The sequence below is a fragment of the Panulirus ornatus genome, chromosome 53, assembly GCF_036320965.1.
Source record: "Panulirus ornatus isolate Po-2019 chromosome 53, ASM3632096v1, whole genome shotgun sequence".
Taxonomy (NCBI): domain Eukaryota; kingdom Metazoa; phylum Arthropoda; class Malacostraca; order Decapoda; family Palinuridae; genus Panulirus; species Panulirus ornatus.
The window spans coordinates 4,347,030-4,371,337 of NC_092276.1; the positions used below are offsets into that span (position 1 = coordinate 4,347,030).

Consider the following 24,308-nt stretch of genomic DNA (forward strand, 5'->3'; position numbering starts at 1 on the left):
TGACAACACTTTCTGACCCGTGATCCCAACAGCTGGATGTGACAAGCTTCCTGAGTGCTGCAGGAGCTTTATAAGGATTGAAGTGGCTGCTGGGGTAGGGCCAGGAATGGATGAGGGCAAGCAAGTATGAATATGTACATGTATATATATGTATATGCCTGTGTATGTATATGTATATATACGTTGAAGTGTATAGGTATGTCTATGTGCATGTGTGGGCATTTATGTATATATATGTGTATGTGGGTGGGTTGGGCCATTCTTTTATCTGTTTCCTTGTGCTACCTTGGTAACGCGGGAGACAGCAACTAAGTATAATAAATTATGAATATATATATAAATATATATACATATGTATTTATTATTATATTATTTTGCTTTGTTGCTGTCTCCCGCGTTTGTGAGGTAGCGCAAGGAAACAGACAAAAGAAATGGCCCAACCCACCCCCATACACATGTATATACATACACGTCCCCACACGCAAATATACATACCCATACATCTCAATGTACACATACACACACAGACATATACATATATACACATGCACACAATTCACACAGTCTGCCTTTATTCATTCCCATCGCCACCTCGCCACACATGGAATACCATCCCCCTCCCCCCTCCTGTGTGCGAGGTAGCGCTAGGAAAAGACAACAAAGGCCCCATTCGTTCACACTCAGTCTCTAGCTGTCATGCAATAATGCCCTAAACCACAGCTCCCTTTCCACATCCAGGACCCACTGAACTTTCCATGGTTTACCCCAGACACTTCACATGCCCTGATTTAATCCACTGACAACACGTCGACCCCGGTATACCACATCATTCCAGTTCACTCTATTCCTTGCATGCCTTTCACCTTCCTGTATGTTAAGGGACCGATCACTCACAATCTTTTTCACTTCATCCTTCCACATCCAATTTGGTCTCCCACTTCTCCTCATTCCCTCCACTTCTGACACATATATCCTCTTTGTCAATCTTTCCTCACTCATTCTCTCCATGTGACCAAACCATTTCAATACACCCTCTTCTGCTCTCTCAACCACACTCTTTTTATTACCACACATCTCTCTTACCCTTTCATTACTTACTCGATCAAACCACCTCACACCACATATTGTCCTCAAACATCTCATTTCCAACACATCCACCCTCCTCTGCACAACCTTATCTATAGCCAATGCCTCACAACCACATAACATTGTTGGAACCACTATTCCTTCAAACATACCCATTTTTGCTCTCTGAGATAAAGTTCTCACTTTCCACACATTCTCCAATGCTCCCAGAACCTTCACCCACTCCCCCACCCTGTAACTCACTTCTGCTTCCATGGTTCCATCTGCTGCCAAATCCAATCCCAGATATCTAAAACACTTCACTTCCTCCAGTTTTCCTCCATTTAAACTCACCTCCCAATTTACTTTTCCCTCAACCCTGCTGAACCTAATAACCTTGCTCTTATTCACATTTACTCTCAACTTTCTTCTTTCACCTTCTTTCTTTTCAGTCATCAGCTTCTGCAGTTATATATATATATTTTTTTTTTTTTTTATACTTTGTCGCTGTCTCCCGCATTTGCGAGGTAGCGCAAGGAAACAGACGAAAGAAATGGCCCAACCCCCCCCCATACACATGTATATACATACGTCCACACATGCAAATATACATACCTACACAGCTTTCCATGGTTTACCCCAGACGCTTCACATGCCTTGATTCAATCCACTGACAGCACGTCAACCCCGGTATACCACATCGCTCCAATTCACTCTATTCCTTGCCCTCCTTTCACCCTCCTGCATGTTCAGGCCCCGATCACACAAAATCTTTTTCACTCCATCTTTCCACCTTCAATTTGGTCTCCCTCTTCTCCTCGCTCCCTCCACCTCCGACACATATATCCTCTTGGTCAATCTTTCCTCACTCATCCTCTCCATGTGCCCAAACCACTTCAAAACACCCTCTTCTGCTCTCTCAACCACGCTCTTTTTATTTCCACACATCTCTCTTACCCTTACGTTACTCACTCGATCAAACCACCTCACACCACACATTGTCCTCAAACATCTCATTTCCAGCACATCCATCCTCCTGCGCACAACTCTATCCATAGCCCACGCCTCGCAACCATACAACATTGTTGGAACCACTATTCCTTCAAACATACCCATTTTTGCTCTCCGAGATAATGTTCTCGACTTCCACACATTCTTCAAGGCCCCCAGAATTTTCGCCCCCTCCCCCACCCTATGATCCACTTCCGCTTCCATGGTTCCATCCGCTGCCAGATCCACTCCCAGATATCTAAAACACTTCACTTCCTCCAGTTTTTCTCCATTCAAACTCACCTCCCAATTGACTTGACCCTCAACCCTACTGTACCTAATAACCTTGCTCTTATTCACATTTACTCTTAACTTTCTTCTTCCACACACTTTACCAAACTCAGTCACCAGCTTCTGCAGTTTCTTACATGAATCAGCCACCAGCGCTGTATCATCAGCGAACAACAACTGACTCACTTCCCAAGCTCTCTCATGCCCAACAGACTTCATACTTGCCCCTCTTTCCAGGACTCTTGCATTTACCTCCCTAACAACCCCATCCATAAACAAATTAAACAACCATGGAGACATCACACACCCCTGCTGCAAACCTACATTCACTGAGAACCAATCACTTTCCTCTCTTCCTACACGTACACATGCCTTACATCCTCGATAAAAACTTTTCACTGCTTCTAACAACTTGCCTCCCACACCATATATTCTTAATACCTTCCACAGAGCATCTCTATCAACTCTATCATATGCCTTCTCCAGATCCATAAATGCTACATACAAATCCATTTGCTTTTCTAAGTATTTCTCACATACATTCTTCAAAGCAAACACCTGATCCACACATCCTCTACCACTTCTGAAACCGCACTGCTCTTCCCAATCTGATGCTCTGTACATGCCTTCACCCTCTCAATCAATACCCTCCCATATAATTTACCAGGAATACTCAACAAACTTATACCTCTGTAATTTGAGCACTCACTCTTATATATATATATATATATATATATAAACCATGGAAAGCTGTGTAGGTATGTATATTTGCGTGTGTGTGGACATATGTATATACATGTGTATGGGGTGGGTTGGGCCATTTCTTTCGTCTGTTTCCTTGCGCTACCTCGCAAACGCGGGAGACAGCGACAAAGCAAAAAAAAAAAAAAAAAAAAAAAATATATATATATATATATATATATATATATATATTTTTTTTTTTTTTTTTTTTTTTTTTTATACTTTGTCGCTGTCTCCCGCGTTTGCGAGGTAGCAAATATAGGGTGTTTTGGTCGAGGTGGTGTGCAAAGTGAGAGGGTTAGGGAAAATGATTTGGTAAAAAGAGAAGAGGTAGTAAAAGCTTTACGGAAGATGAAAGCCAGCAAGGCAGCAGGTTTGGATGGTATTGCAGTGGAATTTATTAAAAAGAGGGTGACTGTATTGTTGACTGGTTGGTAAGGTTATTTAATGTATGTATGATTCATGGTGAGGTGCCTGAGGATTGGCGGAATGCTTGCATAGTGCCATTGTACAAAGGCAAAGGGGATAAGAGTGAGTGCTCAAATTACAGAGGTATAAGTTTGTTGTGTATTCCTGGTAAATTATAAGAGAGGGTATTGATTGAGAGGGTGAAGGCATGTACAGAGCATCAGATTGGGGAAGAGCAGTGTGGTTTCAGAAGTGGTAGAGGATGTGTGGATCAGGTGATTGCTTTGAAGAATGTATGTGAGAAATACTTGGAAAAACAAATGGATTTGTATGTAGCATTTATGGATCTGGAGAAGGCATATGATAAGGCATATAATAGAGTTGATAGAGATGCTCTGTGGAAGGTACTAAGAATATATGGTGTGGGAGGCAAGTTGTTAGAAGCAGTGAAAAGTTTTTATCGAGGATGTAAGGCATGTGTACATGTAGGAAGAGAGGAAAGTGATTGGTTCTCAGTGAATGTGGGTTTGCGGCAGGGGTGTGTGATTTCTCCATGGTTGTTTAATTTGTTTATGGATGGGGTTGTTAGGGAGGTCAATGCAAGAGTTTTGGAAAGAGGGGCAAGTATGCAGTCGGTTGTGGATGAGAGAGCTTGGGAAGTGAGTCAGTTGTTGTTCGCTGGTGATACAGCGCTGGTGGCTGATTCATGTAAGAAACTGCAGAAGCTGGTGACTGAGTATGGTAAAGTGTGTGAAAGAAGAAAGTTAAGAGTAAATGTGAATAAGAGCAAGGTTATTAGGTACAGTAGGGTTGAGGGTCAAGTCAATTGGGAGGTGAGTTTGAATGGAGAAAAACTGGAGGAAGTGAAGTGTTTTAGATATCTGGGAGTGGATCTGGCAGCGGATGGAACCATGGAAGCGGAAGTGGATCATAGGGTGGGGGAGGGGGCGAAAATTCTGGGGGCCTTGAAGAATGTGTGGAAGTCGAGAACATTATCTCGGAGAGCAAAAATGGGTATGTTTGAAGGAATAGTGGTTCCAACAATGTTGTATGGTTGCGAGGCGTGGGCTATGGATAGAGTTGTGCGCAGGAGGATGGATGTGCTGGAAATGAGATGTTTGAGGACAATGTGTGGTGTGAGGTGGTTTGATCGAGTGAGTAACGTAAGGGTAAGAGAGATGTGTGGAAATAAAAAGAGCATGGTTGAGAGAGCAGAAGAGGGTGTTTTGAAGTGGTTTGGGCACATGGAGAGAATGAGTGAGGAAAGATTGACCAAGAGGATATATGTGTCGGAGGTGGAGGGAACGAGGAGAAGAGGGAGACCAAATTGGAGGTGGAAAGATGGAGAGAAAAAGATTTTGTGTGATCGGGGCCTGAACATGCAGGAGGGTGAAAGGAGGGCAAGGAATAGAGTGAATTGGAGCGATGTGGTATACCGGGGTTGACGTGCTGTCAGTGTATTGAATCGGGGCATGTGAAGCGTCTGGGGTAAACCATGGAAAGCTGTGTAGGTATGTATATTTGCGTGTGTGGACGTATGTATATACATGTGTATGGGGGTGGGTTGGGCCATTTCTTTCGTCTGTTTCCTTGCGCTACCTCGCAAACGCGGGAGACAGCGACAAACCAAAAAAAAAAAAAAAAAAATATATATATATATATATATATATATATATATATATATATATAATCCCTGGGGATAGGGGAGAAAAAATACTTCCCACGTATTCCCTGCATGTCGTACAAGGCAACTAAAAGGGAAGGGAGCGGGTGGCTGGAAATCCTCCCCTCTCATTTTTTTTTTTTTCAATTTTCCAAAGGAAGGAACAGAGAAGGGGGCGTGGTGAGGATATTCCCTCAAAGGCCTAGTCCTCTGTTCTTAACGCTACCTTGCTAATGCAGGAAATGGCGAATAGTATGGAAGAAAAGAAAGAAATATATATATATTATATTTTCCTTTGTCGCTGTCTCCCACGTCAGCAAGGTAGCGCAAGGAAACAGACAAAAGAAATAGCCCAACCCACCCACAAGCACACGTATATACATACACGTCCACACACGCAAATATACATACCTATACATCTCAATGTACACATATATACACACACAGACATATGCATATACATATACATATATACACATGTACATACATATGTACACATGGTATACCGGGGTTGACGTGCTGTCAGTGGATTGAATCAGGGCATGTGAAGCGTCTGGGGTAAACCATGGAAAGCTGTGTAGGTATGTATATTTGCGTGTGTGGACGTGTATGTATATAAATGTGTATGGGGGTGGGTTGGGCCATTACTTTCGTCTGTTTCCTTGCGCTACCTCGCAAACGCGGGAGACAGAGAAAAAAAAAAAAAATTCATAGTCTGCCTTTATTTATTACCATCGCCACCTCGCCACACAAGGAATAACAACCCCCTCCCCCCTCATGTGTGCGAGGTAGCGCTAGGAAAAAACAACAAAGGCCCCATTCGTTCACACTCAGTACCTAGCTGTCATGTAATAATGCACCGAAACCACAGCTCCCTTTCCACATCCAGGCCACACAGAACTTTCCATGGTTTACCCCAGACGCTTCACATGCCCTGGTTCAATCCATTGACAGCACGTCGACCCCAGTATACCACATCGTTCCAATTCACTCTATTCCTTGCACGCCTTTCACCCTCCTGCATGTTCAGGCCCCGATCACTCAAAATCTTTTTCACTCCATCTTTCCACCTCCAATTTGGTCTCCCACTCTCCTCGTTCCCTCCACCCCTGACACATATATCCTCTTGGTCAATCTTTCCTCACTCATTCTCTCTATGTGACCAAACCATTTCAAAACACCCTCTTCTGCTCTCTCAACCAACCTCTTTTTATTACCACACATCTCTCTTACCCTATTATTACTTACTCGATCAAACCACCTCACACCACATATTGTCCTCAAACATCTCATTTCCAGCACATCCACCCTCCTGCGCACAACTCTATCCATAGCCCATGCCTCGCAACCATATAACATTGTTGGAACCACTATTCCTTCAAACATACCCATTTTTGCTTTCCGAGATAGTTCTCGAATTTGTTAAAAAAAAGGGGGTGACTGTATTGTTGACTGGTTGGTAAGATTATTTAATGTATGTATGATTCATGGTGAGGTGCCAGAGGATTGGCGGAATGCTTGCATAGTGCCATTGTACAAAGGCAAAGGGGATAAGAGTGAGTGCTCAAATTACAGAGGTATAAGATTGTTAAGTATTCCTGGTAAATTATATGGGAGGGTATTGATTGAGAGGGTGAAGGCATCTACAGAGCATCAGATTGGGGAAGAGCAGTGTGGTTTCAGAAGTGGTAGAGGATGTGTGGATCATGTGTTTGTTTTGAAGAATGTATGTGAGAAATACTTAGAAAAGCAAATGGATTTGTATGTAGCATTTATGGATTTGGAGAAGGCATATGATAGAGTTGATAGAGATGCTCTGTGGAAGGTATTAAGAATATATGGTTTGGGAGGCAAGTTGTTAGAAGCAGTGAAAAGTTTTTATCGAGGATGTAAGGCATGTGTACGTGTAGGAAGAGAGGAAAGTGATTGGTTCTCAGTGAATATAGGTTTGCGGCAGGGGTGTGTGATGTCTCCATGGTTGTTTAATTTGTTTATGGATGGGGTTGTGAGGGAGGTGCATGCAAGAGTTTTGGAAAGAGGGGCAAGTATGCAGTCTGTTGTGGATGAGAGAGCTTGGGAAGTGAGTCAGTTGTTGTTCGCTGATGATACAGCGCTGGTGGTTGATTCATGTGAAAAACTGCAGAAGCTGGTGACTGAGTTTGGTAAAGTGTGTGAAAGAAGAAAGTTAAGAGTAAACGTAAACAAGAGCAAGGTTATTAGGTACAGTAGGGTTGAGAGTCAAGTCAATTGGGAGATAAGTTTGAATGGAGAAAAACTGGAGGAAGTAAAGTGTTTTAGATATCTGGGAGTGGATCTGGCAGCGGAAGTGAATCATAGAGTGGGGGAGGGGGCGAAAATTCTGGGAGCCTTGAAGAATGTTTGGAAGTCGAGAACATTATCTCGGAAAGCAAAAATGGGTATGTTTGAAGGAATAGTGGTTCCAACAATGTTGTATGGTTGCGAGGCGTGGGCTATGGATGGAGTTGTGTGCAGGAGGGTGGGTGTGCTGGAAATGAGATGTTTGAGGACAATATGTGGTGTGAGGTGGTTTGATCGAGTAAGTAATGTAAGGGTGAGAGAGATCTGTGGAAATAAAAAGAGTATGGTTGAGAGAGAGCAGAAGAGGGTGTTTTGAAATGGTTTGGTCACATGGAGAGAATGAGTGAGGAAAGGTTGACCAAGAGGATATATGTGTCAGGGGTGGAGGGAACGAGGAGAGTGGTAGACCAAATTGGAGGTGGAAAGATGGAGTGAAAAAGATTTTGAGTGATCGGGGCCTGAACATGCAGCGCTACCTCTCACACATGAGGGGGGTGGGGGTTGTTATTTCATGTGTGGCGAGGTGGCGATGGGAATGAATAAAGGCAGACAGTATGAATTATGTACATGTGTATATATGTATATGTCTGTGTGCGTGTATATATATGTATACGTTGAGATGCATAAGTATGTATATTTGCGTGTGTGGACGTGTATGTATATACATGTGTATGTGGGTGGGTTGGGCCATTCTTTCAACTGTTTCCTTGCGCTACCTTGCTAACATGGGAGACAGCGACAAAGCAAAATAAAATAAATAAAATATTGCTATTTTGTGTGTGGCAGGGTGGCAACGGGAATGGATGAAGGATGGATGAAGTAAGAATATGTACTGGTGTATATATGCGTATGTATACGTATGTATGTACTGAAATGTACATTTATGTATATGTGCATGTGTGGGCATTTATGTATGTGTATGTGGGTGGGTTGGGCCATTCGTTGTCTGTTTCCTTGTGCTACCTCGTGGGAGACGGCGATTAAGTATAATAAAAAAATAATATTGTTTTTATACATATTCGCCGCCATTTCTTATGTCAGCAAGGTAGTGCTAAGAACAGAAGACAGAGCCTCAGAGGGAAAATCCTCACTTGGCTCTTCTCTGTTTCTTCTTTAGGAAAAGTAAAAAACTCGAGGGGAGGATTTCCAGCCCCCCACTCCCTTCCCTTTAAGTTGCTTTTTACAACAAACAGGGAATACGTGGGAAGTATTCTTTCTTGCCTATCCCCAGGGATAGGAGGCAAAAGTAAAAAATTTTTTAAAGAAAGTTCATTTTACATTTAAACTATCTGTGGTGAGGTAAATTCATGGTAATAGCGGCTGAAGTGCTCCCTCTGTCATATAGATTTCACTGTCACCTGGGGCAAATCCTCACCCCGGCCAATTACCATAATGTACTGGTATGATGGTAAAGGTGCTATCAATTCAGGAAATCTTTTGCAATGGTTAATTATGTAGAATTTAAAGAATTCAATATGAGTGGCAGAGCATTTCTGACATTATATTTCATTCTGTGCCATGAAACACAGTAATAGTGGTGAGTTATGAAAATCATAGAAAATTCATCACATTAAATAACTTTTAGAGGTTAAATTCTAGTTCAGCTCCGCATCACTATTAGCTATGGATATTGTGAGATTTTGTTTAACAGTGCTAAAGCAGTTTAGTCAATACAATATGAAAAGATTTATCTTAATGCTCAGTGTTCTGGTTAAATCATACCAGTCATAACTATGACATAAATAGGACTGGATGTTAATAAAAAAAAAATCATTTGTGGCTATGCAATCCCAGCAACGAATGAATTTAATGTTGGTATATTTCTACTATCATTTAAGATACTGAGATTTGTAGAAGTTCTATCAATCTTTTACATGTATATTACCTCCTTATACTTTGATTAACTAAATTTTCCCAGATATACATAATCCTCATTACTATCGCGTTACTGATATTGACTGACGAAAGAAAATGCACCATAACATTCTTGGCAACTATCATCACACTCTCTATACACAACATTACGGAACAGTCAAAAGTCATAGTCAAAGGTAAAGTGGCGCTATTCTAGACAATTCGTCAACATTTACTCCACAACATTTTCTGTACAAGCTTACCCATATATTACATCCAATTAGATTACTGTACACTAAATCAGACTATGTTTGTGGGATCTAAATGTTGACCCCCCCTAATTTACAGTTAACTGGCTGGTTTGAGCTTAAATTAGACTTAGAAACCACCTATGCTTTATATATATATATATTACCGTCCCTGACTGAGTTAGGTTGAACTTGGCTAGTCTTGGTGGGATCAGGAGTTATAATCCCCTTGTTGGGGGCTTGGGGTACAGGCTAAGTTGAATGGTTATAATACTCATATCTGTGATATAACACCACTACATGTCAAATATATGTAAAGAAGTAACATTAAATAGTTCATTCAGAGACTTTATGCAGCATATCCATCACGGCACCTCCCACCTGCATGGTCGAGGGTACTGCTCTTAATATTCTATTACAGCCAATTTCTCTCTCCCACCACTCTTCTATCGAGAGATCATTATCTGGATATATATAACTGAGATGAAACCATTTATGTCACTCTTCAAGAGCAAAGAAAATACATTCCCTAAAACCCTCGAACTGTCAACATCACATTTTGACATAATCTACCTAAAGTATCAAATACATATTCCACACACATTCATATGAACGTACCTGCATTTGATGCATCTTGTTCCTTAAATATGATGAAATAAGTCCACTGAGAATAAATGGTCAGTTAAGATAGCCAAATAACACCAAAAATTTAAATACCCGAATCAAAACAAAGGTTTGTGTTCACCGGGGTTTTAAATCTCGAAGTATATAATTTAAAACTTATAAAATATATGAATATTCACATTTCTTCTTTAAAAACGTATATATTTAGTCGTATAAATTAATATGATCATATTATATTATACTTCATATTTCTATTTATATTCTTTTAGCCTCTATGAAAGAAATTAACCAATTATGTACCAACGGAAACATTATTGGAACCAACCCGGAGAAGAAGAAACTAGATGCGCAAGCCTTCCCTAATTTTTTTTTTCGTAAAATGTAAATTGATAGATTTAATGAATTAGTACTAAATAATCAATTTGTGTTCTGTTTTAACGCTCAGAAGAATCATTTATTCTGAAAAGAAAACTTTGTTTAGAAGAGTGCATGAAATACCTGTTTTAATTGGCAATTAGTTTTGTACATACCGGTATTTACTCTTTTTTTCCTCTATATACATACCATACATTACAAAGGTACATAAATTTGGTGGGGATACGACGATTTATTTTCTAGCTGATATATACATTTTTCGACAGCTAAATTAACGAGTACAATACAACAATCCACACATCTTTTAAATCTATTTTCAAATCATGAAATCTTGATAATGAAAGGAACTTTATATAATGGTTATGATCAATTGGAACATGAATGCCAGTCTTACAAGTCTTGATTATCCACATACGACCTATGGCACTATATATTGCTAAATTCTGAATTCCACGAGTTACTATATTCTTTAATGGAAACCAAATCTGTGAATTCAGTTGTCTGTATTCCTAAGAGTTTCAATTTTCTGATAAGCTAACGAAACTACGAATTTCCCAGTTCCAAGCCGTTAAGTGCTAAAAGTTAGGGGTTTGCATGTACAAGTGGGACTCTATGATGCGTAAAACTTACCGGAGTGCCGTCCTTATTCACTTATCTCTCCTCATAAGTTGCTTCGTTAACGTTGGTGAACTTGTCATGCTGCAATACATTCAGAGTTTTCCTGTGCGAGTTAGGTCACGTACTTACAAATTACAAGGACCACACTCGCGGAATTCTTCATGACTAAATTGCCTCTCCTCGGTTGGGCTTTTGATTGCTTCATCACTCATGCGGATCGAACCCACGAAACAGAAGTTTACATTTTTTTATTTATCTATCTTCAACTGCTCTCTTTCTATTTCACTTTAGGAGGTACAATGCACACATATATTGTTTGTGGGCGTGAAGTGGCTGAGATGGGAACACAAGACCAAGCGAAATAAGCTACCAGAAATGGCAAGACACTGTCCTTCCTGTCCTATCAGTTGCAACCATCGATCACGGGGTGAAATATTTGCATAACATCGGTTCTAATAAACAATATGACAGAGATTTATCTGCGCACAGTCAAGATAACACGTAGAGTGTATTTATAAATGAGGTCACTAATGGCTGGAAGAATTCAAGTGAGTTGGTTCCTGTAGTTTTGTAATACTGTGAGGAGAATATAGATCAGGTGAGAAAATCACCAGATAAAATTGCAGACGAAACCCTATCATTACGCGTAATTCTGAGAGGTTATCTTAGTTTAGTTTATTGGCCGGTCCAAGGCCATCTCCATGAAATTTGCTTCTGTGATCTACTACTTACATGCGGAATTTTGAATGTCGATATATTTGAAGTTTTCATATCAACCTCACAAGATTAAAGAGACAGGAACATATTTAAGAGCAAAACGTAATGCATTAGGTTTAAAAATACAGAGGCTTATATCACTCTGATTTGCAAATGACACTAATTCGACGTTTCCCGCATTACCAGGCAGCGCCAATATCAGATGAGGAGCAGCTTCATTTACTCACGTCCATTTTTTTAGTTGTCATGTATAACGGACGTAAACCAGAGCTCTATATCCATAGCAAAGCCTGACAAACCTTTCTGAGGTTTCCCCTAACCGCTTCATATCCCCTAGTTCAATCCAATGAAAGCATGTAACCCTCGGCATACTACATAGCTCCATTCTGCTCTGTCCCATTCCTACATCTCACCCTCTTGCATGTTCAGTCCCCGATCACTCAGAGCCTCTTTCACTCCATCCTTATTGGCCTGCCCCCGCTCCTCGTTCTTTATATTTCTGACACATATATCATCTTACTTTCTCTTCAGTCATCTTCTCCAAATGTCCAACCCATTTCAGCACACGCTGTCAGCTCTAACTGATATTGAGCTTACAATCACACTTCTCTCCTACACTGTAATTCCTCACATGATCATCCCTCTTCAAACCATATACTGTTCTCAGACACATCATCTCCGATACATCCTCGTAACTCGCAACCATAAAGCACTGTTGGGTTAAGTTAGGTTAGGATATATATATATATATATATATATATATATATATATATATATATATATATATATATATATATTTTTTTTTTTTTTTTTTTTCATACATATTCGCCTTATCCCGCGAATACTTCCCACGTATTCCCTGCGTGTCGTAGAAGGCGACTAAAAGGGGAGGGAGCGGGGGGCTGGAAATCCTCCCCTTTCGTTTTTTTTTTTTTTAATTTTCCAAAAGAAGGAACAGAGGGGGCCAGGTGAGCATATTCCAAAAAAGGCCCAGTCCTCTGTTCCTAACGTTACCTCGCTAACGCGGGAAATGGCGAATAGTTTAAAAGAAATATATATATATATATATATATATATATATATATATATATATATATATATATATATATATATATATAATATATATATATATATATGATTCTATTCTGAATTAGATAAAATCCATTTTATTTTGTTACCCAGTCACAATTGAGCATTTACGTATAACAAATATCAGAGAATGAGATTAAACCACTTTACTGATTCATTTTTGCAGCAAAAAGCATTTAATGGCGCACTTCGCCCCATCCCGTGAGCGGTGGCGCTGAAGAGGATATAGTGGACAAAATACCCAGGAACTGGCGCACAGTGGTGGAATCATATAACAAGTTACACGACTGAACTATCTAGAACAGTTTTATGTAGAATACCTCTTAAGTATCCGGAGCTGAATTTACTGATTAACAGGTTTAGTACAGAGTGTTGCAGGAGAAACTACCCATAGCTACCTACATCCCATTATGAGTTGGGAACACCACGAAGTCTACTGATCCTGCTTGAAGAGTCAAAATGGAGGTCGCCTAGATTTGTTTATCAAGGAAATAACACGTCTCTGTAACTTACCAACATTCATGAGTGCTACATGTTGTGAATGTTTTGGCAAGGGTGTTTGTTTTAATGTCCGTAGGCTTTCGACAACGGAAGATGACCTTCAAGTGATGACTAGGTTAGCAGAGGTCGTCGACCTCTCCATCTGTCTGATATATATATCATAAAGAACAAATGTGGTGTTCACACACCTCAGTCTGTGTCCAGTTTTACAGACAGCTGTCAGAAAAAAGGGCACAATAAAATACTAGTAGGCTACACACACACCTAGCCCTAATAATGCAATATTTCAGCATTACGACACAAATTATTCTTCGAACATAAATATCTGGCTTATCCTAATGGATATCATGTTATTTTTCTATAAATACCACAATAATCACGTTGCAGTCTAAACGTTCTGTGAGGTAATTGTGTATCAGCGAGGCTTGACCCTTTTATAAGCCAGATAACGTCTGCGCAAAGCGGAAAGGAAATCTTATTTTTTGTCGTTCTTATTTCAGTGTAAAATACCTCAAGAAAAGGTGTTGGGGTCGTGTTTTTCATTAAGTACTAGTTTATCTTGAAACTGGAACTGTACTACAACAGGAATAGACAAAATTAAGTGTCCATTTTAATCAAGGCCTCTGTCGATGGCAAGATAGTCGGAGGTGCAACGGTGTCGGTAACCAAAGGCCTACCAATCAACGGTGCTACTGCAGGGTGTTCAGCATCCAGTAGCTTCTCTCAGCTTGGGTAACCCTCACCACCCCTTAAGAGATGGTTCACCACGACTGTAGAACTCCCTCCCGTGCTCTACAAATAGGTAATTACGATGAGGTAGGCTAATCTTCTAGCCTCACATCATGGGTGATCCATAATGCTGAGATGTCGAACTATAGAGGCTGAGTGGGGGAAGGACGTGCAGGTATGGTTGGCTGGAGGGAGGCAGGAAGGGTGTGTAATGTAGTGTGTGATGGAATAGAGGGAGGAAGGGTGTCTGGCAGGTGTATGTAGTAGAATGGAAGGAGAGGCGGTGTTTTAGTGGTGTGTATGGTACAACAGAGGAAGGTAAGATGTCTGAATTTGAGGTAGGAAATGGGACTGGGTGATGTATTTGTAGTAGAAATGTAATGGGTAGAAAGTTTAAGTGATGTATGATGTTAGAGAGAGTGAGGGGGGGGGGGGAACTTTGAGTGATGTATATAGTAGAATGGAGGGTCCGGATAATGTACTGGGTGGACTGGATAGATGCCTTCGTCTATGTAGCGTATATGTCGACTAATATATATGGTGGTGGAGAAACCTGAGACGGCTGGGACCACAAGCAGGTTACAAAGGTCGTGGTGAAGAATCAGGAGACAACTGGGATTGTACAAATGGACGAATGGGATCCTGGGGTAATCATATATATATATATATATATATATATATATATATATATATATATATATATATATATATATATATATATATATAATGTGTGTGTGTGTGTGTAAAGAAAAAGTGGTAGTTAATTGTATGGTATGTCAGACAACACCAGATACTCATATCATACGGTAAGAAGTAATTTAGACCATAGCAGACATGTTCGTGGAATTCGTCAATACAGCTTAACCTAACTGGGGTTGAAGGAAAGACGTAAGTACTTTTAAGAAAGAAACTTGCTCACGAGGATATGTACAGTCCTAAGACGACCTCTGTGATGCGCCCGAGATATAGGTTAAGAAGACAAGAAATGAAATTAACCTGAAAATACGAAAGAAAAGTGTCAGTGCGTCTACAATATTCAGCCTGATCCGCATAAAGACATATAAGGCTACGAATTTATAGCTAAGACGTTTGTAGATGCCTGGAATTACTACACTCAGAATGGCCAATTTCACAATGGCTAATGATTTATAATTCATTATGGCGATACAAATTGCTATCATGAATACCAAAACATGTCATGATTCTCCGGCGTAAATATGCTCATTTAAGTCAAATATTAATACTTGGTGGCGATAAAATCCAGAGAGAAGCTTGATAATAGGGACGTAAACATTTTTATTAACCTGTGATTATAAATGTGATTGCTGGAAAAACCCGTCGTAGCATCTGGCATTTCTGCCAGGCAGATCCTAATGACCTGACCTCCTGTATAATCTTACCGTTTATTAGACGTAAATGACTCGTTGAAATACAGGATTCAGCGGTATTGCATTTTGGTGTCAATCAGTGCAAGGTGATACCGAATCTCAAGGGAGGTCTTTTTTATCAACGGAACATGATACAAATATGCGTATGTAGTATATTAACATGCAGGATACGGTGATGTACATATCCGGAGACCATGATTCAAAACAAAAGACTGTGAATGCATCAGAGTTACCGGCGATAGATAGGCTATAAATGACGGGAGATTAGATAATTCTAATGAACAGTCCTTGAGCACGACGGTACGACCCTTGAGAATGACAGTGCGACCCTTGAGCATTACAATACGATCCTGTAGTGTGATACTTGGCCTTATAGGACGGAAAAGAGTAGAATGTAGTAGATCTCGTCCCCAAAGGAACCCGTCTGTTCCGATAGAGAACCCTTGAAGCTGCCAGTAGCTCAGGCTATGTTTACATACTAATGGCAATAATGATAATAATAATAATAATAATAATATAAATAACTGTAATATACTTACCATCATCAATTTGAAAGCATTTCTAATTGATTTTTGAAACGCATTAAAAAGAGTATTGTCCTAATGATAGGGTTTTGATATTATTCAACCTCTGCCTATTGTTCTTCATAACCTGACGTCCAAGGAATCATACTTTAACTTCAAACATTCCTCTAGTGTCTTTAACGTTCTTGCCTTATCAAGCTCTCCAGACATATCAGTCAACATGTGCAATACGCAAGAAGATTGATTCCATAGTCTGCGCACGGATTTTCGACGTGTGGGGTTATAAAAGTTCCCAATGACAGACAGGAGAGACTTTGGACGTCAAGTCCAGGAATGTAATTAGCGTAAATGTCTCTAGATTTATTGACTCTTCTTTCCGTTACATGATACATCTCTGTCACCATGACAACCAGGGGAGTTACTCAAATATAAATCCTACGTTAAAAAGAGGTATTGATGAATTGTGTTCAATAATACCAAAACCAACCCCACCTCTCTTTGTAATGGCCTAAATGTATTGTAAATGTATCTTTATCTGTATTTTTCAGCCAATGGGTAAATTGAAATAAGTAAATCGTAATAATAATAATAATAATAATAATAATAATAATAATAATAATAATAATTATTATTATTATTATTATTATCATCATTACCCAGGAGACTGTTCCAACCGTCTGTTGTTGCCAGATACAAGCAACAGATGACCTCACTCCTTCTCTGGTTGTATGTATCTTCCACACGTTCCTCTTACTTCGTGTTGGTGTCCAACCCTTGTCTGTTGTTTGTCCAGGTCTTTTGTCTGTTGTTTGTCCTGGTCTCTTGTCTGTTGTTTGTCCTGCCCTTCTGTGTTCTGTACACCTGGGGATTGAGACAGCTGTCACCTAACTGTCGTGTTCTCCTCGATAAACTCTTTACCGTGTTGGGATTTTTTCACGTTAAGAACGTTATGGTGCTAGTGTTCATATATATATATATATATATATATATATATATATATATATATATATATATGCTGACTCCTCCTTCAAGTGATTCTACACCGAGAGGAGTCGCCTATGTAAGAAGACGAAGCGAAAAGAGTAAAGAGTCAAGGAGGATCTCGCTCCAGAGGAGCCTAGCCTAGCCTGCTCCTGCGTGGTAGGCTGGGTGATGTCTGTCTGTATATTACCCACAAGGCTTTTACTGTCCTAATAACTACGTACATGAAATAGGAAAAAAAAATGCGATTTTATCTTCAATTAAAGTCTAAGTAAACAGACAGACATACGGGGGAGAGAGAGTTTTACACTCGAGTTGCCCGTCTCGTATGTGTTCCATGTTTTTACTCCCATATGTGTACAACCCCCCCAAACACACACACACACACACACACACACACACACACACGTCCAGGCCAGATACCCATTTATCGCCCAGCCCCGATGGAAAACCTGCGTTGGGTGTGAGAGCCAACTCCCACGCCAAGGATTCGAACCCATGCTGGTCCGACCCCGGGCTGACCTGGTGCTGACTCATGGTCAGTAACACAGGTCGAAGAGAAAATATTTCAAGTCTTGATGATTTTCCACTTTGGCAAAATGGTCAGCTGTCTGACTATTTGTTAACAATATGTTCAACATTATTTCTCTTTATGTGGTATGCCTGGAAACGAACGAGAGAGAGAGAGAGAGAGAGAGAGAGAGAGAGAGAGAGAGAGAGAGAGAGAGAGAGAGAGAGAGAGAGAGAGAGAGAGAGAACGCATCCTATCTGCTTAAATGTTTGAAATTTGAACTTAACTCAAATGTATATAACTGGTGTTCATTACTGAGCGACAGCGAATGTAACTTATTTACAAATTAACATATTAATATGTTCCTGACGTTGAAATTTATACATTACCGGAATTCATCTAGTGTGCAAAAATAAACTCTGCACTCGTGCATCTAGTATTAGCAATAAATAAAGGTTGTCGGCGCTGCAATATATATGAGTTATGAGGGCTCAGGATAATTGGGGAGAATTACATTGGGGAAACACAACACATAAACACACTCACTAGTCCCCGTGTTGCTTGCTGGTCGGTACTACAACTGACATCGAACCCGCCCACGCTTGTGCAGATCGCTGTAAGAACACACTCAACCCAACCATTGTGAACATCGTAATACAAACTTTACTATGTGTGTGAAGAATGCCTGACAACCTTTCCCCCTTGCTAAACCCCCAATGTCTATATTGTATATATATATATATATATATATATATATATATATATATATATATATATATATAGGTATTTTCAGCATTTAGCTGCACCTTATTATTCAATATGCTGTTATCTATCTATATACGTTTATACACAAAATCTTAGTGACAAAATGTATAAGATACGGAAATAATTTTGTTTTTGAGTTGTGTTTACGAAATAAAACAGATTAAACAAATGCTTGACGTAACCACGATTATTAACATCAGCCATACCTATCACAACACTACAACCCTGGAACAACATTACTCGTATATTCGTACTGATCCACTGTCTCGTGATGAATACTTTTAAAATAAAAGTTATGATGTGCAATTCTCTGTGATTGTTGGCGTAAATTCCCAAAACCTTACAAGCTATAATAAATAATTTAGGGACGAAGAAAAGCTAAGTTATACACGAGAGACGTAACAGTGAAGAAGGATATCAGTTTTAATGGCATACAAGTCCGTAGTGCCTGATGATACAAGATGGATGTGAAGGCAAGACGGTTGTTGTGTTACGTTTTCTATACGTCTGAATCTAAAGGAACTGCTCTATTCATTATGGTTTTTATTGGTAACTGGCGAAAATATCGGTATGATATAACGCACAAGTACGTTTCTTTTTGTTCTCATCTCCTTGCTTCTTCCAGCTTCGCGAAGCAGCGGACGACTGAACCGAGGAGGGAAAAACATCCACTTGCTTCCCTCTGTTTCGACTTTTGGAAAGTGATAATACAGGAGGCGGGCATCTATAATCCACCGTTCACGAGAAGGAAGAATATTTTCTGGAACGTCCGCCATTACTACTATGAAATAACGTGTAATTATACTGATCTGATCAATATTAATGCGGTACAGTAAATCATTTCAATGCTCAATAATCACGATAAATCCTTCAAAATAAATTAATATTAAAGTTTATCTTAATTCAACTTAAAGAAAACAGAGAATGTAAATCTTTTGATTCGTTTCTGTTTCTACTTTTAGAGTTATAATACAGGAGAGGAGAATTTCCAGCTTCTTGCCCACGCCCTTTATCGCTTTGTCCAACACGCAGGAGATCCAATGGAAACCACAGCTCCTTTTTTCACAACTAGGCCCCACAGACCTTTCCATGTTTTACCCCGGATGCTTCACATGTCCTGGTTCAATCCTCTGACTGCACGCCGATCCCAGTATGCCACACGATTTCAATTCACTCTATCCTGTAAACGCCTTTCACCCTCCTGCGTTTATAACATGTATAATGACGGTCTTGACCCCAAACAGTCGATATGCCAACCAACCATCTTATAAATTCCTCCTATTGTTCCATAGAGCGAAAGCAATCTTACCACTAACTACAGTCAACCACCTTGTTCTTAGTAGGACGATGGAGCTGGTTTCTTGTAGATACTATTTTTGAAAGTTTTTTTGATAGGTTCATGCGTCTCGTATTACACTCATAAAGATATAAATATGTTGTTGCTTTAAACTTCCTCCAGCTCAACATATTCCATAGCACTCACTTTCTCCTTCTATGGTCTTTCTCGTCCTACCCTCATTCCTCATCCCTTTGTTATCTCTTCCTCACTCAGGTCTCTCCCAACCACTCCCCGTCCCTTCTTCTTCACTAAACAATACGTATGGAGGCAGTGGCAGAAGTTGAGATCCAAACAACAATCAAAATCACTCGAGTATCATCAGATTTACACGCGTCTGACATTAAAGAAAACGATGAAAGTTTTTACGGAGACTTAATACAAATAAAGACTTTTACTTTAAGTCTGAGCAAACTGGAGAATGTTTTTCTGCGGAGCGACGTGGGTTGAGTGCACTGAAGCAAGGACCATGAGGGGTATGAGGGCGGCCTCATTCATTACTGTGTGCTGCTGCTCTCTCTCTCTCTCTCTCTCTCTCTCTCTCTCTCTCTCTCTCTCTCTCTCTCTCTCTCTCTCTCTCTCTCTCTCTCTCTCTCTCTCTCGCTTCCGCCTGTGTGCATCACTTTCCGACCAGATTACATGTCATGTTGCAAATTGTATTGACTTAGTGAAGGGGGTTGGAGATTTGCCAGAGCACTCGGCTGTGCCACGGGTGTGTTCTCCACCATTACTGGGTTAGAGAATTGTTCTTTATGGGTTAGTTAGCGATGTGTGCTCCTCCATGACCAGTTTCCATAACTGTTCTTCATCTCTTGACTACGCTACAGAACTGTTCTTCACGGGTTTGGTGAACAAGCAGGTTACAGGACTGTTCTTCAGGGTTAGATGAACAAATGATGAGTACTTTTCTATGACTAGACTGCAGAACTGTTCTGCATGGGTGAGTTCAACTAGTAGTGTGTGTTTCTCGTGACTGGGCTACAGAACTGTTCTTCTTTCTAATGCAGGTAGAACACAATTGTCCGCGAGCCAGTTTCTCCTAACCTCAGCAAACACTATGGCGGATGAGGATGATATGTTATCTTCGAGACTCAATTGATTTATCCTTTCTACCACGACCCTTGATGAGGTCGTCCAAGCGAGACGACCTCAAGGGAGGTGGTTGGGTCCCGGGATGTTCCTGACTCTGATCCTACCATCTGTTCCCAAAAGACATGATCCTACACAACAACAACATTATCATTATGATTATTATCATTATAATTATCATTATTATTATCATTATCATTATTATCATTGTTATTATTATCATTGTTATTATTATCATTATTATCATTATTATTATCATTATTATTATTATTATTATTATTATTATTATTATTATTATTATTACTATTTGAAGAAGAAAGACTTTTATTACTAGTTCAAAAATCAGGAGCAACATCTGGGATTCGCTAACTCTTCACAACACTTCCCTAATGAACCCTCTGCCATTAAGGATGAGGTCAAAGGTCACACCATCATACTATAGGGTCGACCCAATGTTCTCAAGGGCTTAAAACACGAAACAAATAATATCGTGAAGGTTTCTACAGGGATCAGAGTAATTGTAATGGCAATGATACAGGCTGAAAACTCAGCAGATAACTACATCACAAAAAAAAAAATTGTAAAATATTGAAAAATAAAATTCAAATGGTCAAAGAGCTGAGAAAGAAAACGGTGAACACATCAAGGGGTTATTATGTGCCTCTTTATGATACCCGAGTGAGTTTTGGGCCTAATTTTCGATGGTTTGCAAAATATAAGTTTCATTTGCAATAAGCATTACTGATAACATAACACTTTGGTCATATAAGCACCCATTATCCTGCAGATAATGACCAACCTTGTCCGCCCTCACACCCTTACTGCGTCCATAAAAAACGTAATATGGAACATTTTCACGTATAAGGGAGAATATTCTAATATTATCGTTAATTCACGTCAGTTATCACCTATACGTGTTTTCCGCAAAGAGAATAGAAGTGCAGATTTAAGTCTGAGTAGTATATTCGCGGCTAAAGTGAGAGGAACATAATGAAATCAACAATTTAAAAAGATAAATAAACTCCTTAAGAAAATGTGTCTGGACCTGGCTTTCATATAAGGAAAAGATGAATATATATGATGTGTAAATTAATACAACACTTGAATATTAGGACTAAGGTATATTAAATGTAATTATATTTAAGTTATCTAAGGCGTTGATAGGGTAGAAGATGGGGTTTGCATTTTATCATTGTGCTTTATCATAAACATTTGCTTTATATTCCTGGGTATACTAAGAAAAATAACTAAATAGCCATATTCACTAATTATAACTTTAACTCCATAGAAGTTACTGATCTTATTTCAAATAATATTCACGTGCTTTCCTTCTAGCTTCATGCACGCAATAAACTATGGGTACCATAATGATAATAATTATAATAATAATAATAATAATGATAATGATAAAGAATCCTTGGCAGGAGTATAGCATTACATGCAACATGGTGGGGGCACCGGGCAACCCCCTCACCATCATCTGTCCTTCAGGTAGTTATCTGTGTAAGCAGAGCCTCCCTCTGTCTCCCTCGCGTCAGGCGGGTCTTGCTGTGAGCTTTTTATAGTAAACACCCTCTTAATGAATGGCCGGGTCCATAACCTTGGTCTTGTGGGCTCCAGTGTGGTCCGTGGGATGCTGGACCTCATGCAAACATGAGCTGCCCTTGGACGGCGAAGTTACGAGGAGGAAATGGAAGAAGGAATGAGGATGATGAGGAGTTAGGATGACGAAATGATGAGGATCCGCTGAGATGAAGAGTCAAGAATGAAGATGCCAGAGGAGTTTGGATGAGACAATATTTTCGATACTTAGTCTCTGGTCGTAATTCGTTGAAGATCTTAGACCAAATCACTGTCTCAAACTGTTGGAATGAATCATAAACTTCATCCTAAACTAGAATAAAATGGCCCTCTTCGAAAGATATATATATATATATATATATATATATATATATATATATATATATATATATATATATATATATACCGTCTGTACATATATATGTGTACTGACGCAACGTACGATGTGTGTGTATCTACGTACTGAATACATGGGGCCCCTCTGCCCCACTCTGCAACTTGATTCGCATATCACCCTACCGGCCATATATGTGGCCTCTGACTCACAGCAGTGATATGTGTTTGTTTATCTAGTGAATACATAGGGACCACAGCCCGCCTGTGAGAGGCAGCTTGTATATAAGTGTACTTTCCATCCTATACTGTGCTTGTTTATTTCTATACTTAGTACATGGGGGCGGCCTCAGCCAACCTCTGTAACTTGCCTCAGATTCAGCTATATTCCCGTAACTCCACACACACTCAAATTTGTCGAGACGTCTCGCGGCAAACTCACACGACTATCTATAGCCCAGCCTGAGTGTGGCGATAAGAACATCAATATGGCTCCTCATCATGAGTCTAAGTGATATTTTTTCATATTCTTTGTAGTTGATTATCCTAAAGTTACTCCTCACATGTAGAACCTGGCAATAATCAACTTCATCCTTCAGACAAACACATTTCTTTTTTTTGTTGTTAATTCATGAGCCTCATCTTGTATTCTGGGTCCGGTACACGAGGGAATCCAGAGATCCTGGACTCTTAACTCCATCGTGAGTTATTTGTTTACACATGAGCATCAGACGGCAGGATGCAACATGCTGAAGACCATTTGGTTCAGGTACTGCGGGAAGAGGATGACTGACGATAAGGCCATGTGTTCCAGAGCCTTTAAGAAGCGTAAGGACAACATGTAGTTTAGTTTGGAGTTTGTATGCCCACTAACTGACCTTCACCCCCAACCTCCCATGTTCCTCTTAACAGTCATCAGTATGTGTTACGACAACAGCTCTACCACCAGCAGCAGCACCAGTGATTTACTGCAGGGTCCTAACTGCATAGATAACATGTAAGATTCATCATTATCTGAGCTAAAAGTATGCTATGAATACTGCCTCTGAGTCCGAAATTTTGAGACAATCTGTATTGTGTCTTAGTAAATAACCATAATAACCATAGAAAAAGAAGAAAAGGAGAAAATCGCCACTGATTTCCCGACCTGACCAGAGACATGTAGTATGTCTGGCCCACAACACCGAGTGATCAAGTTTCATTGGAAATGATGTTTCAGGGCGGAGCCGGCGCTGGCCTGCTGGAGCAGCTCCCCATATATACACAAACGTGATTTATCGGGTCGGCTGGGTAAATGGAGACCCTCCCACTTCGTATAACTAAAAGCCAAAATTCCATACGAAAGCCTCGTCTATCTACAGTTGTAGACTTTGAGGAATGAGACAGAATTTATGACTGAGATTTACCCCTTTTTATTTCTCTGAGGAATGAGATTTGTAGTTTCCTGTCACTGTAGGAACCTTCATCTATATGCGTCATCATCATTATGGAAGAATATGCACCTTACACGTATCCTGTCTTCTTGCACACCGCTCCCTTAAGTTTCCAGCAGACAGTCCCTCCGTAAC

At 39.9% G+C, this 24,308-nt stretch overlaps 1 long non-coding RNA gene across 1 annotated transcript in view; it reads right to left on the reverse strand.

Moving 5' to 3' along the window:
• Positions 1-10,334, reverse strand: part of LOC139765191 (uncharacterized) — a 42,400-nt gene extending 32,066 nt beyond the window's left edge. Inside the window, exon 1 of the long non-coding RNA XR_011716602.1 lies at positions 10,198-10,334. This is a non-coding gene — a long non-coding RNA (uncharacterized lncRNA). The remainder of the gene's footprint in view (positions 1-10,197) is intronic.
• Between the last annotated feature and the right edge of the window lie 13,974 nt (positions 10,335-24,308).